We start from the raw sequence: 16,555 nt of genomic DNA on the forward strand, positions 1-16,555 counted from the left end.
CATTGGGACAGAGAGGCCAACTGTGGCCACAGTGGGAAAGGAAGGGCATGGCAGTTTGCTGGACAATAACCCAAATTATCATGGGTTTCGGGCCTTGTAAATCTTAGACCAGTTTTTTGTCATCATCATCACAGTGTCAAACTGATTTCTTGACCTCAACTGGGAAATAAAGCTTCTAAATTTCACTTTGGATTCAACTTAAAGAGAGACCAGTTCTGTAGGTTGTGAAGTCCTAGAGGACGTTTTGTTTTCTGTTGGATCCCAAGGGGCTTAGCATGCAATAGACTCTCAGTATATATTGTACGAATGAATAATGAATGACAGCCTTGTTTCCTTTGGAGAACAGTTAAATAAAACTGGGAATGCATGACGGAAGTTAAATAGAAGGAAAAGCTGTTAGGAGTTAAAGCAACAACGGGGTGGAGGGTGGAGAGTGGAGAGAGAGAGAAGCACAAATACACACACATAGAAGTGTGCACATATAGATACTATATATTACATAGCATATATGCAAGTGCTATTCAGTTTACCTGAAACCCTGTGAAGAAGGAAGGTAATGGTCAGGGAAGCCAGGTTTTGCAAAGATCAGACACCTGAGAAAGAGAAGAGGTAGGCTTTGGACGTCTGCTGTCAAACTCCAAGTCAGATGTTCCATATTAGGGCTGCTTCTGGGAAGTGGGTGGTGAATTTTTATTTTCTCTCTCACAAGGACTTTGCTTTTACCTTGAGCCTGACTGTTTGACTCAGCGCAGCATCAATTCCCCGGAGACTGGTCTGTTAAAAGTGGACACATGGAACGTAAGAAAAAGTGGAGCAAATGGCTGGAGATAGAGGACTGCTTTCCCTTTCCATTTGAAATTAATGTTCACTGTATAAAAAACATAAAGCATATCCATCCCCAGGGACTCGCCTGACATTTTAAAACTTTCATCTGCTTTAATTCACGATGTTCGAGGAGGGGATTTACACATAGCTGAGCTCCAGTGGCTAGTTGGCCGCTGTGTGCATTTCTTCTCCTGTCGTTGCTAGGCTGAGCTTTCTGCAAGGCCCAAAGAAATTATATAGCTTATTTAACTCCCTCTAAAACCAATAATGGGCCTATTCAGATTTTATCTGTAATTTTACTTTGTTGTTGAGCAGTATTAATAATGCTGTTGTAAACCAGGCCAGGGCGGCACTCACCACATTTTCTCAGCGTCAGTGATAGGATAAATAGCTAGCTGCTCGAGGAGCACAAAGGGAAACAGGTAGATGGTCTCAAGTGCAAGTTAGACATGCTTGCCTGGATGGGAGCCGTGTGAGTATCACATCTTGCAGATTTGGCAAGGACTTTAAGAGTCCTGTATTTCAAACTGGTTTTTATAGAAACTCGCTGCAGAACCAGGCAGGATTCATCATGGCCGAGATATATCACACTTAGTACAGTATTAAATTCCAGCAACAGAACGATGCAAAACCAGTTCATAACCTTATAAGAACATCGCATGCTCTAGTAATCAGAGAGAAATACTGTATATCCAAATTAATGGAGAATAAAATGTCGCGCACTCTGTTTTTGGTGTCAGACGAGGTTTCTAGGTGGTGTTCATTTCCTCTCTCTTACCATGTGTGTAAACTGGCTAAGGTGGGCCTTGCGTCTTTCTGGAGTTTATCAGCGCGGTGGACTGGTGCATGCGGAGGACATCTGCTCTGGGCATCCTTGGCTGGGCAGACACCTAAATAAGGTCTTCCTTCATTTTTGCAAGATTGATCACATACATAGTATGTACCAGACACAATGGTGAGTGTGAGGATTCCAAGGTGATTGTGACTCATTTCCTCCCCTCATGGAGCTGCCTCTGACCAGGTCCATAGCAAGCCAGGAGTTCATTGCAATTCTGGGATGTGTCCCTCACCCTGTTTAATAGGTATTTATGGATCTGATTCTTAACTGAGGTTGACATGCACATCTTTTTAAGGGGATCCTTGAAAGATCTTTAGAGATTAGTTCGGTATTGCCTGTGGCCAAGGGTGAGAAGTCTTGCCATTCCCATTCTGCTTTGGTCAAAAATACTTGTTGAGTCTTCACATTAAATATTAACCAGACAGAGGCACCTGGGTGGCAGAGTTGGTGAAGCAGCCAACTCTAAATTTCGGCTTAGGTCATGATCTCTGGGTCCTGGAATCGAGCCCCACGTCAGGCTCCACGCTCAGTGGAGAGTCTGCTTGAGGATTCTTTCTCCGCCTCTCCCTCTGCCCCTGCCACCCACCCATCCACCCACCCACACACACACACACACACACTCTCTCTCTCTCTTTCTCTCAAATCTTAAAAATATTAACTAGACAGTAGTGTGAGGGATTATCAGTGTCTCTACCCCACTCTGAAAATTACCAGCCAGTGAGAGAAATGTGAAAATAGATTCACATGAGGGACTATGGAATTTCCTTGAGAATCTTTTAAAATTAGTAGAAACTTTAGGCTGAGATAGGTCAAAGGATCTCTCTCAGACCTAGAATTCCAGGCATTTGATAGGAGGAGTTCTCTTTCACCTCTGTCCTCCTCCTTTTCCCAGTAACTGTCATTAAAATGAATTTTACCTCTGGGCCCATTTTGCAGGAGGCCCCGCCTGTAATTTTAGATTTTACTGGAGGAAAGGACTAATTGTAGAAAGTTCTTAGCCCACATTGCTAAGACTTACAAATATGAGAAAAGCCATAGCTTGGGGTTTGCTGTAGACGACTTAACTCTGATGCCTACAAGGTAGCATCAGAAGGCAGAAGGTTATCGAAGGCTCTATTAAAACCTGCTATCAGTTCTTCTTCAGTCTGGCCCAATTTCGCTTTCAACTCTGTTGAGACGTTTACGTTCTTCCTTTAATGAGAGCTAAAACATTTTCCAAAGACTTTAGAACCTGCCATGTTGAGATGCAAAGGGAAGAATGTGATAAAGAGAACTGATTTGGGGGTGAATGCTCACCATGCCCTGCCGTGAAAAGGATTCATGGCATATCAGGCTTTGAACCAGGTGGCCTCCGGCTTCCCAGCTCTGTGAGGATGCTGAAAGTGGCCTGGAGAGTCAGAGGAGATGTTATCTCTGATCCCACCAAAGAGAACACATTTCCCACTCTATCTCAAGTTCGTCCTCATTACTGTGCAAATGTGGTTGGGCATCTGTATTTGTTGACATGCCCTCTACTTATTTACATAATAAACTCCCACCAAACAGCGGCAATTAATTCTTTTGCTGTTTTCAGTTTTAAAATTGGATCTTTTCTCCTTCTGGTAGTTAAGTGAGTCACTTAAATTTAATTTTATAGTCTTTTTGAGTTCAGATAATACAGACACTGATTTTGCCAGACATAAAGCTAGTGCAGTCATGCCCTGCTTCTGGGAATGTTACTATACACATAACGATACCAATAAATAGAAAGATGCTTTCAGGCTTTTTAGCTAGAGGCTTAAAATGTGCCTCACTATATTTAGAAGTGTTTTGAGAAAAGACATTTCTTTTCCTAGAGGATTTGAAAGTTTCGAGGTTCTCTTGGCCTCTGAAGGACAGGTTTACTCCCCCACGTGCTTTTCAGATGATGGTAAACATGGACAGTAGCATTTCAGGCCAGAGGTCACTATCTGGCTAGGAGGATTTCAACCCATTTGTTCAAGCGCTTGGAGGGATACCTCCTTAGAGAAAGAGATGGCCACGGTGAAGGCTCACCTGAGTTTTCTGGCCTGCCCCCATCCATCTGGCCCCCGGTATCCATTCATTCATCCATCTATCTTCTAGTATGTTCGTTGAGAGCCTGTGGATTTCCACACACACTGGGAGAGCAAGATAAATAAGACGTGGCTTCTGGCTTTGATCCAGGGAGCAAAGACATATGTAAATAATTTCAGCATCATGTGATAAAGGCTATGATTGAGGGATGTACAGTGTTATTGATAAGGGGGTATATTGGCTGGAGGAAGTCTGGATGGCTTTTCAGTGGAAGGGCAGTTTGACCTGACCCTGATATGAGAGAGTGGAATACAGAAAAACAAGATAATGAGCAACAGCAATCACATTAACCAAACAATAATGTTTACCCTTTACTGGCTGCTTACTATGTGCCAGGTCCTTTCTGCTTTACTTGTATCATCTCATTTAGTCCTTACAGCAGACATGGGAGGTGCAGGGCCCATGGTCATCTCTGTTTTACAGATGGGGACTTTGAGGTGTGGCAAAATGAAAAAATGTAAGGTCCCATAGGTAGGAAGGCATAGAGCTGGCACTGGAACCTGAGCAGGCTGCCAAGCAGGAATGCTGCACAAGAACATTCTCTGCCGAAGGAATGATGGGCAGGGGGTGTGAAAGAGAAGGGCTCAGGGAGGAGGGAAGTCCAGCACGATTGAGCGGGCTGGTGTGATTGCAGCCCTTGGGTGTATGTGAGTGCAAAGGCAGAGGAGGGTGGGGGTGTGCTGAGTCCTGGAGGGTACCTGGTGCCGTCCTCTTGCTCTTTGCCATCTCAGCTTGAATGTGACACTTGTTCAGGGAGGCAGTCCCGAAACCCCCCGGCTAAGTAAGAGCCCCTTACTATTTTTGTTTTTCTTTCATGGTGCTTGTTTATCTGTAAAACTTCCTTAAACAGCAGCTCTCTCCCCAACCAGGCTTCAAGCTCCGGAGAGGAGGGACTCTATGTGCTCTGTTCACTCTGCATTCTAATGTTTAGTGCCTGGCACACATCAGGTGTTCAATAAATATTTGTTGGCTGGTTACCTGGTTAGTTCCTAGACCTTTTATTTACTTTGTTAATGGTTCCCCTGTTGTCTATTTTCATAGTATCCTATCTTCCACATCTTCTATAAACCAAACAGCAGAAGCCTTAAGCCATCTTCATTTGGAGGTATTCAATAATAATAGCAAATATTTTAGCTAAAGGCATATTTTCCCTCCAGAAGCTTTGACTCAACCTAACATGTTTGTATTATGAAATCACTTCTTCTTTTAGATTTCTTTCCAACCAGCACATCAGATCATAAGTCATAACAGTAAGAATAATAGTTGAGCAGTAGGCTCTGCATAGCTGGGGAAGTGAAGGGTTTGGGGAATTACTCAGACACTACTTCATCTTACGTGGAGCCTCAGGAGGTGGCTAGCTGATTTCTTCTAGGTGGACGTGCTTCTCCAGGGCATCCCCTCTCAGGTCCGTGGTGGGGAACAAGCCGTGCTTCTGTGTCTGCATACATGTGAATCATAAAGTGTTCTATGAAGTATTTGTCCCACAACTGATTGGGGAGCCAACCTTTGCTGCCAGAAGAGGTGAGAGCTCTCCCTCTGGTAGGAGTTGTGCATGTTTCTGGGGTGCCTGGTGTTCGGGTTCTGTGGGGGAGCGTGTAGGTGGCGGACCCATGGCCCCTCATTCTGGACTGGTGTGCTAATCCGGGCCAACTGGGAGCCTGGCTTTGCTGGGGCCCTTGGTGAAAGGGTTCCCTTCGTCCTTGGCACACAGGTGACTTTCCCAAGATGAAGGGTTTCCCTGGCTCGTTTTCATCCCAAGTGACTGATGGGGAGGGAAGGCTCCTGCCCACCAGTTCTCCTACCCTGCAGCCAGCTGGCTCTGCGTGCGGCCGTGTGATAGTAGAGCCACAGAATCTTCACGTTCAGTCCTTGGGTTGAACTGGTTCAGTGGCTTTGAATTTAAAATAATTTTGGGGGGGCAGCCTGGGTGGCTTAGCGGTTTGGCACCTGCCTTTGGTGCAGGGCATGATCCTGGAGACCCGGGATTGAGTCCCACATTGGACTCCCTGCACAGAGCCTGCTTCTCCCTCTGCCTGTGTCTCTGCTCCCCCGCCTCTGTGTGTGTGTGTGTGTCTCTCATGAATAAATAAATAAAATCTTTAAAAAAATAAAATAATTGTTTTGGCTGTGACTGACCTTGGAGAATGTATTTCCCATTACAGTCTGCACACACATGTATGTTTATACAACTGAATGAGAACTGTCACAAAAACAATACTTACCCCCACTTATGTGCAGCGTACTCTGATATGTTACAATCTGTTAACAAATGTGAGAAGCACTCAGGAATTCGATTCCACGTGCAGCTGCTTTTTGAAAAACTGTGGCTGGATTTCCTGGCCTTCATCAGATCTAATGCTGAGATCTACCCTTTTATGGGCAAGGAAGAGATGCTTAAAGGCGATGCCAGTATCCTACAACTAGTTAATGGCTAAGTTGGGGCTGTAACCCAGGAGTCATTACTTTGATCCGGTATCTTTACATAAATACCTATTACTCAGAGTATCTCTTTGGGTATGTATGTGTTGGACTTTTCTGGTTAGGTACCAAGTGGCAAACTAATAGCGTGTAGGAGCCAACACCCTGTACTTTCCTGCCTGGACTTAACCCACACCCTCTTTCCCTTGCAGAACCCTGTTACCTCTTGGCCAGAGGACTCAGCCAGTTTAAAGTTGTGTATGTTGTCCACCCAGAGGCAGCATGCATTGTTCCGCTGCTCTGGGCTCACCGTTCAAAATGCATGTGGTTTTTGTTTTCAAGCAGCTTACCGTCCCATTGAGGTGTTGTTGCAGAGCTTCAATCTATCAGCCCAGAAGCCTAAATGGATAAACAGGGTATGAGAATTGTGCTTTGGAAAAGAGGGTCTACTCTGAGACTTTTTTTTTCCCTCCCTATAACAAGGAATTGGCTTTTGTAGCAAGGAAGCGTGAAGCTCTGATCACAAGAGAAGGGAGTGGTGCTGGAGATGCCTGACTCGAATTTGAACTGACAAGGTCCATCATCCTGGTTATTGTTGCCTTGACCTTCCCTCTCCTCCGTGGCTTCTCCTTGCTCATCCCTGGGCTCCATCACCCCTTCTAGAACTGAAATCTATCCCCTTTGGGCAGGAGGTGGTGCCTGCCAAGTGTGGATAGGGCCGTGGTATTTTGAAAGATCACGTTGAAAATATCCAGTCTAAAAATATGGGTACAGTGGGGCTGGATAGTTAAAATCTGACCTATTTCACCACATCTGGAAAATACACTTTCTGTTCGTCACCCCTTGTTCACCTGTGAGCACCCTAGCTTTAGCTCTCCGAAGCCATTGTGGTTGTTGCGAGGATGCCTGAATCCCTGACGAGGAGCAGCAGGGAAGAGGTGAAAGAGGCAGCCGAGCATCCCTGGAATGCCACTGAGCCTGTGCAGTCATGACAACTTCGTCTCCATAATGCTGAGCGCAGCAATTGAGGAATTCAACAGAGATGCATTATTTTGTGGCTTGGGCTCATCTGCTCTGCTTCTGGCACCTGGGCCGCCACGGGTACCTGTGTATTTGAACTTGTGAGAGTGGGTGCCCTGTGTTGGGTTTCCCCTGCTCTGTTGAGGAACACCGAGCTATTTCCTCCTTTGAAATGCAATAGGCAGCTGTTCTGGTTTTTGCCCATCACTCCTACTGTTGGCTGAGTGGCGCGGAGGGACCCCTTTCCATAATATAGTGCTTTGGCTGGTGTAATTCTGATTTAGAAAAACAGCTTCACTTGGAGAGAAACATTAATTAGATGCAAAGAGGGAGTTATTTCCTCCTGCGGGTGGGGGAGAGTGTGGCGTGAGGGAGAGAGAAAAAAGTACCACAAATAAATTATCTCCTATTTGTGCAATGTTTTATGCTTGTCAGCTGTCTGTTGCCAGAGAACCACAATGTAGCTAAATACTTGTGACACCTTGCCCAATCAAGGTATAGCAAAAGGATGTTATGGGAGCCTCTTTGTGACAACCTGTGCTAGTTTACATTAGCTTAACCAATCGCTTTTTCCTGTGTGCTTGGAGAAATTTGTTAAATTAATTCAGTTGCAATTAGCAGATTTATGGGAAAGTACCCTGTTATCCTTTAATTGGAGAGCATAAAACTACAAACTGAATCCGCTAGTTCTATTTGTGTAATAGGCAATCTATCTACGACAAGATTTGATCGATGGAGTCGTATGATGCCCTTGCCTTGTTTTATATTGGCTGTCAGCGCTTAACTGGGACTGAAGTATCTGGGTAACAAAAATTGATATAATGACTTAATGCGCCTTATTCTCTTTGAGCTACATCAGTTTAGAGCACTTCTGAGAGAAAAATGTCTGGAAAATATCAGGGAGTCATTTATCAACCTGTTTTCATTAGCATACTGCCTAGCTCTGGCAAGGATTTGAATAAAAAAAAGCAGGATGGTACAATTTATTTCAGGCCCCATATTTCTTGGATGAAAGGAGACTTCTAATAAAAGGAAAATACAGAAAGATGCTTTTTCTAGCTGGTTTTTCCTTAACTAAAACCCTACCCCAAAAGCTTTTTTTCGTTCGTTCACATTTCTGCTGTTCCTAATACTCTGAGGAACGTATTCCTGGGAAGCTAATTATAAAAGTAATGCACAACGCACGGTGGTTATGATATGTAGAGAAGAAAGTGTTTAACCAAAAAAAAAAAATTAACCAGAAATACCCAGGTGTGTCGTGGGTATGTGTTTGTCTCTGTTTGCCTCTGTTGTATATGTTTGTGTGTTTATAATCCACAGTTAAAGAGTGAACATGGAGAGAAGTTCTCTGCATAAGTGGGTGTTTTGTAGCATTAAAGGATTTCAGAAAGTTAAGATACAGCGTTTTTAGCTCTCTGGAGCTGGAGCTGAGGGGAAATAGAAACAGATCAAAATGTTTGTATAGTGGGCCGAATGCATTTGGTATATGGAGTCATTTGTCCTACCCACCGTAGGATGGAAACCACAAGAGGTAATAATAACTGAAAGGCAGTTGTACGGGAGTGAGTCCTTTTTTGCATGAAATTTTTATGCATCAGTCAGCCTGCATACAGTGTGCCTAATGTATAAAATAAATTGGTGCATAAATCAGATTAAGAGCAGCATGTTGCCAACTTTCGCATTTGCACACAGGAATTCAATATGTATAGGGAGGAATTCCCATTTTTTTTAATCTCTAATAGGGTACAGGGAATCTCTCAAATAGACATTGCATACAGGGACGTTTTATTCACTTATCTCCCCCACTTCCCACCCCAAGTAACAACGGAAGCAGCGTCGCCGATCGTAAGAACTGCGGTGTGGGAGTACTGTGGATGCCAGCTGTTATACGGAGGGTGGTGACACAGTATTTTAAGATAATATTGCAGCCCTGTCTATAGCTCCTAATTATGGCGAGGAATTGGTGTGCCAATCGATAGTGATTTATGGTGGGGATAAGCAAGTGCACACTGCTCACATTGATCTGCATGTAAATTCCTTGACATAATAAGAAGTTATTACCAATGACAGTCACTGTCTGACTGCTAATTCATAGGCACATCCTCTGTCAGTGAGAACCACAGCATCTGCATCCCGGGTGTGAGCTCACCCACCATTTGCCTGTTGTAAGTCAGGCCCATGTATCTGGTCCGCTGAGGGGTGGTTGCCGAGTAGCTGAGTCGAGGTCACACTGACGGTGTCTCTGTCAAACAACAGCTCTGTAATTAACCAACCAGACAGGAGGTGTGTCTTGCTTACTTTAAAGCCAGAAATACCTATAGGAGTTTGACTCTGGGTTAAAGAAAAAAAAAATCATAGTTTTAAAAAGTATTTTATCTATCCGAGTTCTTCACACTATTTCTCCAAAGCCTCAGGTAGCAGATTATCAATTGATTAAAATAAGAATTGCTTTTATTTTATCCCTTGTTTCTCTTATTGTGCTTTTTGAAAGATTTTTTTTAACCATCTAGCTTTTTGCTTCTTGAATCTCATATGCATTTATATGTTCCTACATTTCTGCTGCCCCAGAGGTTTTTTTTTTTAATTTAGTCTTTATGCTTGCAAGTCTTTGTTCTTTCTTTTCCCCTTTCACCTCCAATAAGGCCTCATAAACTCATCCTTTATAGCTGTAGCCCTCTCTTCAGTAGTTGTTAATTGACCTGAAGTCTTTTGTAATTCACATTCAGAGCCCCATGGAAGGTGGCTCCTTTTCACTTGCTTTCTGTGGGCAAAATCTATCTGCCCTAGCCTGTAAGAGCACATTACCTACAACAAGCCATTTTTTAGAAAGATAATTGTGTCATACTCTTCTGTGGCTTGATTTTTTTTCTCCCCTTCAAGAAGGAAGTTTTTCCTGATACTAAATGCAACTGAAGTGTGATTGCTGTGTTCTCACCTCCTTTATTCTTACTGGAGATGGTCATTGTTCTTTACAGGAGACCCCATGAGAAGTTGGAGTAATGGACATAGACCGTGGAAAGGGGGGTCATTAGCTTCAGGTATATAGTACCTGCTTTACCTTGAGAAATGCAAACAGTTATAAAAACATATTTTATTATAGGCCATAGTTACAAGAATAATAGAGGAATAACAACAATAGTAATTTTAATTCCAGGCTACTTCTTATATCAGTTAGGGCTGGCTAAGTTTGGCTGCAGTAGCAACTCCAGAATCTCAAAGGTGTAAAATGATAAGGATGTATTTCTTGCTATGCTTTGTGTACTTGGTATGTTGGCAGAAGGGCTCTGATCATTTTAGTCACACAGGGACTTAAGATGGCAGAGCAGTTGACATCTTGAACACGGCTGGACGCTGTGCCAAAGGGAAAGAGTTCTGAAGAATTTTGCATTGGCAAGGAAATGGACCACAGCTCCTTGGCAGAACTAATCACAGAACTCCATTCTTACCTTGGGATCCAAAGAGGGTAGACGAGTCATACTTGGTAAGCAGCTCTAACAAGATCGATTTGTTATGCCCAATGGATAGTTATTAAATTAAAAGAAAAAAAAACTTCTCTGAACCTAAGAAGAGTGTTATTGGCTTGAACAGTACACAGATTGATGATGACTGAAGAGGTCTAGAATAATTCAGTTAAAAGTCTCTTAACAAAATAAAGTGGTCCAACACTCTCGCTTTTACAGAGGAGGACATAAAGGTCCAGAGAGGGCAAATAATTTCCCCGAGGTTAGGGCATTGGAGAGGAGCGAAATAGAGATGCAAACTCAGGTCTCTTGACCTGAATTCAATGCAGTTTCTTTCTTCTGTCTCTCTTACCTGAAATCTTGGGAACCTCGAGTTCCTTCTACATATTGCTACCAAACCTGTGTGTGTTGGTATACAAGTCCTGTCTTTGCATCATCTGACAGCTTTTACCTTGTCCAGGTGTCCTGGGTCTACTTAGCTTCTTGGCTTCCGCTTTCCAGACCCCTTGGTCATCATATCATTTTCTTGTGAATGATGTTTGGTTATGAAGCTACAAGTTCCCTTGATTGTTGTTTTGAATACTAGGATTTGAATGCTTTTATCAAATTCCAGAAATAGGACACAGGGTATGTACGGTAGTGTTGGGACAATGACAGGATGTTCAGAAGAGTCACTGGGAGGAGGTCAGACCAAGAGGAACTCCACAGGATGAAATGTTGATTGACTTATATATGTGTCCCTTGCTTGGAGAGTATGAGGGAAATTGTGATTTGGTCTGGACAGCAGTCTGTTCTCTGTTTTGAGTCTGCAAAGTCAGAAGACAAAGTTTTGGTTGCCATTTCTACTGGTTTATTTTTATTTTAAACTAGTTCAAGTTTTTGCTTTGGACCTTGAGGCCAGGTAGGGAAGAGACTCAAGGTTTTTCGATGGGAACAGAAAACCTTCTAATACTAGCCACTGTTAACACATAACAGGTTATACTTTTCAAATGATTTTCACTATAGACCCTGGTTGGACCTTCCAACCTGGAAAGTACTACTCCCTTTCTTTGCCCCAAATTATGGACATAGGCCTTATCAGCAGAGCATGCATTATAACCCAAAGCCTGAGATTTTGACCTTGGATTCTTAATTTTTTTTAAAGATTTATTTATTTGAGAGCGAGAGGGAGCAGGGTGGGAGGGAAGGGCAGGGAGAGAGGGAAAAAGAATTTCAAGCTGACTCCATGCAGGGTGTGGAGCTGGATACCGGGCTCAATCTCATGACCCTGTGACCAGGACCTGAGCCAAAATCAATAGTTGGATGCTTAACTCACTCTGCCACCCAGGTGCCCCAGCCAGGTTTGGATTCTTAAATGGCGAATACCTGTGGGAGATGAGGCAGCGGGTATTGTGCCTACACGACATCAGAAAGAGGCCTTCTTGCCTATGGAGGATCGTTATCAGCTTTATGACAAATGTGTAACCCTCATATTTCATTCAAAAATTAATAAAAGCCCAAGAAAAACTAACCCATTAGTTACCTGTTATATATCAGGTGCATGTGTGCACCTCCTGTTAACCTTCTCTCTGTATATTTTGTGCATGTGTATACACATATCTGTCTAAATATATGTGTCACTTGCTTTTAGAACAGCCTTATGAAATAGGTATTACTGCATGGCTAACATCCATGAGGGATTGCTTTTGCTTACTATGTGTTTGTTGCTGTCTTATGTGCTTTATAGGAGTTAATTTCCTCCTTAAAATCACCCTCTGGAACAGATAGTCTTATTATCCCCATTTTGAAAAAGAGAAAACTGAGGTGTAGAGTCTAATATATACCTAAGGTCACATAGCTGGGATATGGTGGAGCCAAGTCAAATCCAGCCACTTGGTTTGAACCACCTTGCTGGGCTGCCTTCCTCACCTTTCCCGCTCCATTCTTGAAGGGAGGGATTAGGGAGCAGTGGACTATGAGCCAGACACAGAATCAGAACATTGGATCAAACAAACCCTGGATCTGATTCCTCTTGTCTCTGCTCTTTTAAGCAACTCCCTCAGCCTTGCTCAGTGTCTTTCCCCATCAGTATAATAAGAATACTTATCCATAACTCAGGGACTAGTTTTTAGAGAAAGGAGCTTGTGCCTACAGAATGGAACTACTGGCATGCTAGAAGAGTGTTAGGATTTTGTTCCTAATTCTCATAAGCTAAAAATGAGAAAGAAATAAGCTGGGTCAGTATTTCATATTCAGACTGAACTGAAGCCCTCATTTGGTGCAGGTGTCTCCCACAAGAGCACCTGCCACACACATAGGGGGGCTATTACAGAGGCCCTGGGATTTGTCTTGGAGCTACATTTCATAGTGATGTCTTCTCCTCTTTTTTGTCTTTAGCACTTTTCAAATTTATTTAGACCCTGGTTACCGGATATCAGTGATGTGATTGATTTTATTTAAAAAGTCCTCAAATAATAGAACCCTTCTGTAATGCTTGATTATAAGTTGGGGATTGAGTACAAAAATCTTGGGTTCCAGCAGAGATTCCCTGACCATGTCATGAGAAAGAACTTGGAAGTGTTTTCTTTTTATTATTATAAATAGGAGTTCTCCATTTTTCTCTTATGAAAATTCAAGCTTTTTGAATTTTTCTTTCCTAATGTCTGGCAGAAATATAAATCCTAACAGATATGTTTGGCAAAAAGTACAGTTGAGAAATGCTTAATGAAAGAAACTAATGCTATGGAGAGGACATTTGAAAACAGATTTTTGGAAAGACTTCCATCTTCCTATGAGCTCTTTGCTGCCAACTGTGGCTGGTATGTTATCTATAAAAATGCTCATCTCTGTACATTTAAAAAATTGGAAAATGAATTTTATAACTATTTAAAATTTTTCCCAAGAAGGAGAATTTCAGTGGGTTTTGAATTCATTGGTGAAAAATAAAATTACCACACATTTTGGGTAATTGACATCAAGGACTGTGAAAATTTACCCACTGAATTTAAACAACAATCTGAGCATGACTGGTTAATGAGATTGAAAAAGAGAGTTGTGATTTAATGAACTCAAGCAGTGATTGGTTTCTTTCACATATACTGCGGTACTGAATAATGGTTCCCCCCTTCCCCCCAAAGTATCATATCCTAATCCCTGAAACCTGTGAATATTAACCTTCCATGGAAAAAGGGTCTTTGCAAATGTAATTAAGAATTTTGAGATGAGGAGATTATCTTGTTATTTTGGAGAGCCCTAAATATAATCACAGGTGTCTTTACAAGAGAGGGGAAGACGTGACACAGACATAAGAGGAAAAAGCAGTTGTGCCCAGAGAAGCAGAGATTGGAGCAGTATGGCCACAAGCTAAGGAATGACATCAAACTTCAGAGACTTGAAGAGATAAAGAACAGATTCTCTCCTAGAGCCTCTGAGGGGAGTGCGGCCCCACTGACACCTTGATTTTGGTCCACTGACACTTCTGGGTACTAGAACTCTAAGAGAATAACTCTCGTGTGTGTGTGTGTTTTAATGCCACCAAGTTTGTGGTAATTTGTTACAGTGGCCACAAGAAACCAATACATATACTTAAGTACCTTTTATTTTATTTTTATTTTTATTTTTTTTAAATTTTTTTTATTTATTTATGATAGTCACACAGAGAGAGAGAGAGGCAGAGACACAGGCAGAGGGAGAAGCAGGCTCCATGCACCGGGAGCCCAACGTGGGATTCGACCCTGGGTCTCCAGGATCGTGCCCTGGGCCAAAGGCAGGCGCCAAACCACTGCGCCACCCAGGGATCCCTTAAGTACCTTTTAAAATTTATGATTCATTTATTAAAATTGTGTTCAACTGAAAATAGAACTAAACTTTTAAGTTGGCTTTTTACAAAGTGTTATACCCATATTTTAAAAAATAATGAGGCATAAATATATAAAATCTCTGTAATAAAAAAATTAATACATTATATAAAGTATAGTTATTTCTTTTTCAGTAAGCTCAAAGAGGATTTGACATCATTAATGAATAAAATTGCATTTAAAATCTTTATATTTTCTTTCCTACCCTTAAGTGACTATCTAATGTTTGTTTTATGAATACATTGGTAAGTAAGGTGGTATGTATAGTTTATAAATAAATCAACATATGTTGGGGGTGTGTGATAAGTTTGTGGAGCAGTTACTCTAAGGGATTATTGTCATGATTAAATAAGATAAATGTGAAAAGTCTTGGAACATGATAAGGATCTAATATCTATTTGATGGATGGATGGATGGATGGATAGATAGATAATGAAAAGATGGAGGATCCCTAAGCAGTAGGATTAGAAAAACATCAATGATGGTGTGGCTTAGCTGTGGGCCCCAGTGTGCTGATTCCAAAGCAGGTGATCTTCCCCCTTTGCCATGATCTTGTGAAGAAGTGTGCTTGTTAGAGCATATATTTTAAAATTTCATGGAGGGTAGAACTGAGACTTGGTGGTGAAGATGCACAGTTGACTTATCTCACCATTGGGATGGGGTGGGGAGGAGTGGAAATGCAATGCCAAGGATCCTCTGAGAAGGCAAGAGTTCCTGCTCTGGGTGTGATTGTGTTGAGTGTAGTGGGGGCTGGTGGTGGTGGTGGAAAAGGTGGTGGTTGGGGGTGGATGGGGGTAAAGGGATTTGGGGGTAGTTAGGGTGGGGATGGGCTATGGGACTGTGCTCAGTCTTCCTGAAGTTCACCAACAGGGCAGATAGCTTTAGGCTTTTGCCTGAATGTGAGAGGCTTTGAGGATCTGCTAACAATAGAACAATAGAAGATTCATGAATACCAACTCCTCTTCCCCATAAGGAGTGTTGGAAGAGAAGTAAAATTTGTACACTGATTTTTAGACAACCAAAATGCCAAGACCCCTGATGGTGGGGAGCATGGAATGTCTAGATAAATTAAATTTCAACAACCTTCAGACCTAGTTTTGGTCAATAGCTTTGCCCTTGTTTCTGAACAATGACACAAAAGCAACTTTCGCTCCAAGCGTTAGCAATAGACTACCTGGATTTGGAAGTGGTCTCTCTTCCAGCTCATGTTTTGATGATAGAGCTAGTAATGATAGGAAAATGGCCAGTGAGTTGGTGGGTGCTGAAGACAGGTAATAAGAATTTCAGAGCTGTTATAATCCCCAGACCTGTCGGATTGCACCTGTGGAAAGGAGAGAAGGCTCTACGAGCTGAATCATGAGCCTGGTCAGTTCAGTCTTGACAACACAAGAATAAAGGCCAGTTCTTGGAAATGTACTTCTTGCGCACTGATGCTGATGGGGAAGTAGGATGGTTTCTTTGCTGTTCCCACTGTCTTACTAGGCTTCTGGAGGGGAATTCCAACAGTAATGTGTGCTCACCTCTGATCTGGTTTCCATATTGTCCTAGGTCATGGCACTCCCAGGCTGGATACCTTCCAGTGGTTTCCCTTAGGTTCAGAACTCTTACTGTTGGCAAGATTTTCTTCCCCCTCCTACCCTTCAGCCAAACCATATGTCCCCTGCAACTCTGTTTTCTGCAGAAGATTCTAGCTTGGCTTCCTTTGCTATATGCAGCCCCAACATCCTGAAAGTTCACTTTTGGGATATTTATTTCACTTGTATTTGTGTATTCGGTGTCTGTGGGCCCTGAAGTCTTGGAGAAGTCATTGCAGAGTACCAGGCATGTGATTGGTGCTCAGCCCATTTACCAGATGAATGAATGAAACTTTTCAAGAGAGAAGGTATGGTGTTTTGTAGCCTCACTACCAGCACAGTACCTGGCTCCTAATAAATATTGAATGGAGTTCAAAGGAGAGGTGGTGGGGCAGGTTCGCTTTAAGGTCTGTGACCTGGTTGTAAGGTATCAGGCCTCATCCCCTTTACTCCATCCCAATGAGGTTCAGGTCTGAGTACCTTTAGAGG

At 42.6% G+C, this 16,555-nt stretch overlaps 1 protein-coding gene across 1 annotated transcript in view; it reads left to right on the forward strand.

The window, feature by feature from the left end:
* The window catches only part of LRMDA (leucine rich melanocyte differentiation associated), a 1,011,591-nt gene that overhangs the window by 232,067 nt on the left and 762,969 nt on the right, over positions 1–16,555 (forward strand). The gene's annotated exons all lie outside the window — the stretch shown is intronic.

Source organism: Vulpes vulpes, chromosome 4 (assembly GCF_048418805.1).
Source record: "Vulpes vulpes isolate BD-2025 chromosome 4, VulVul3, whole genome shotgun sequence".
Classification (NCBI taxonomy): domain Eukaryota; kingdom Metazoa; phylum Chordata; class Mammalia; order Carnivora; family Canidae; genus Vulpes; species Vulpes vulpes.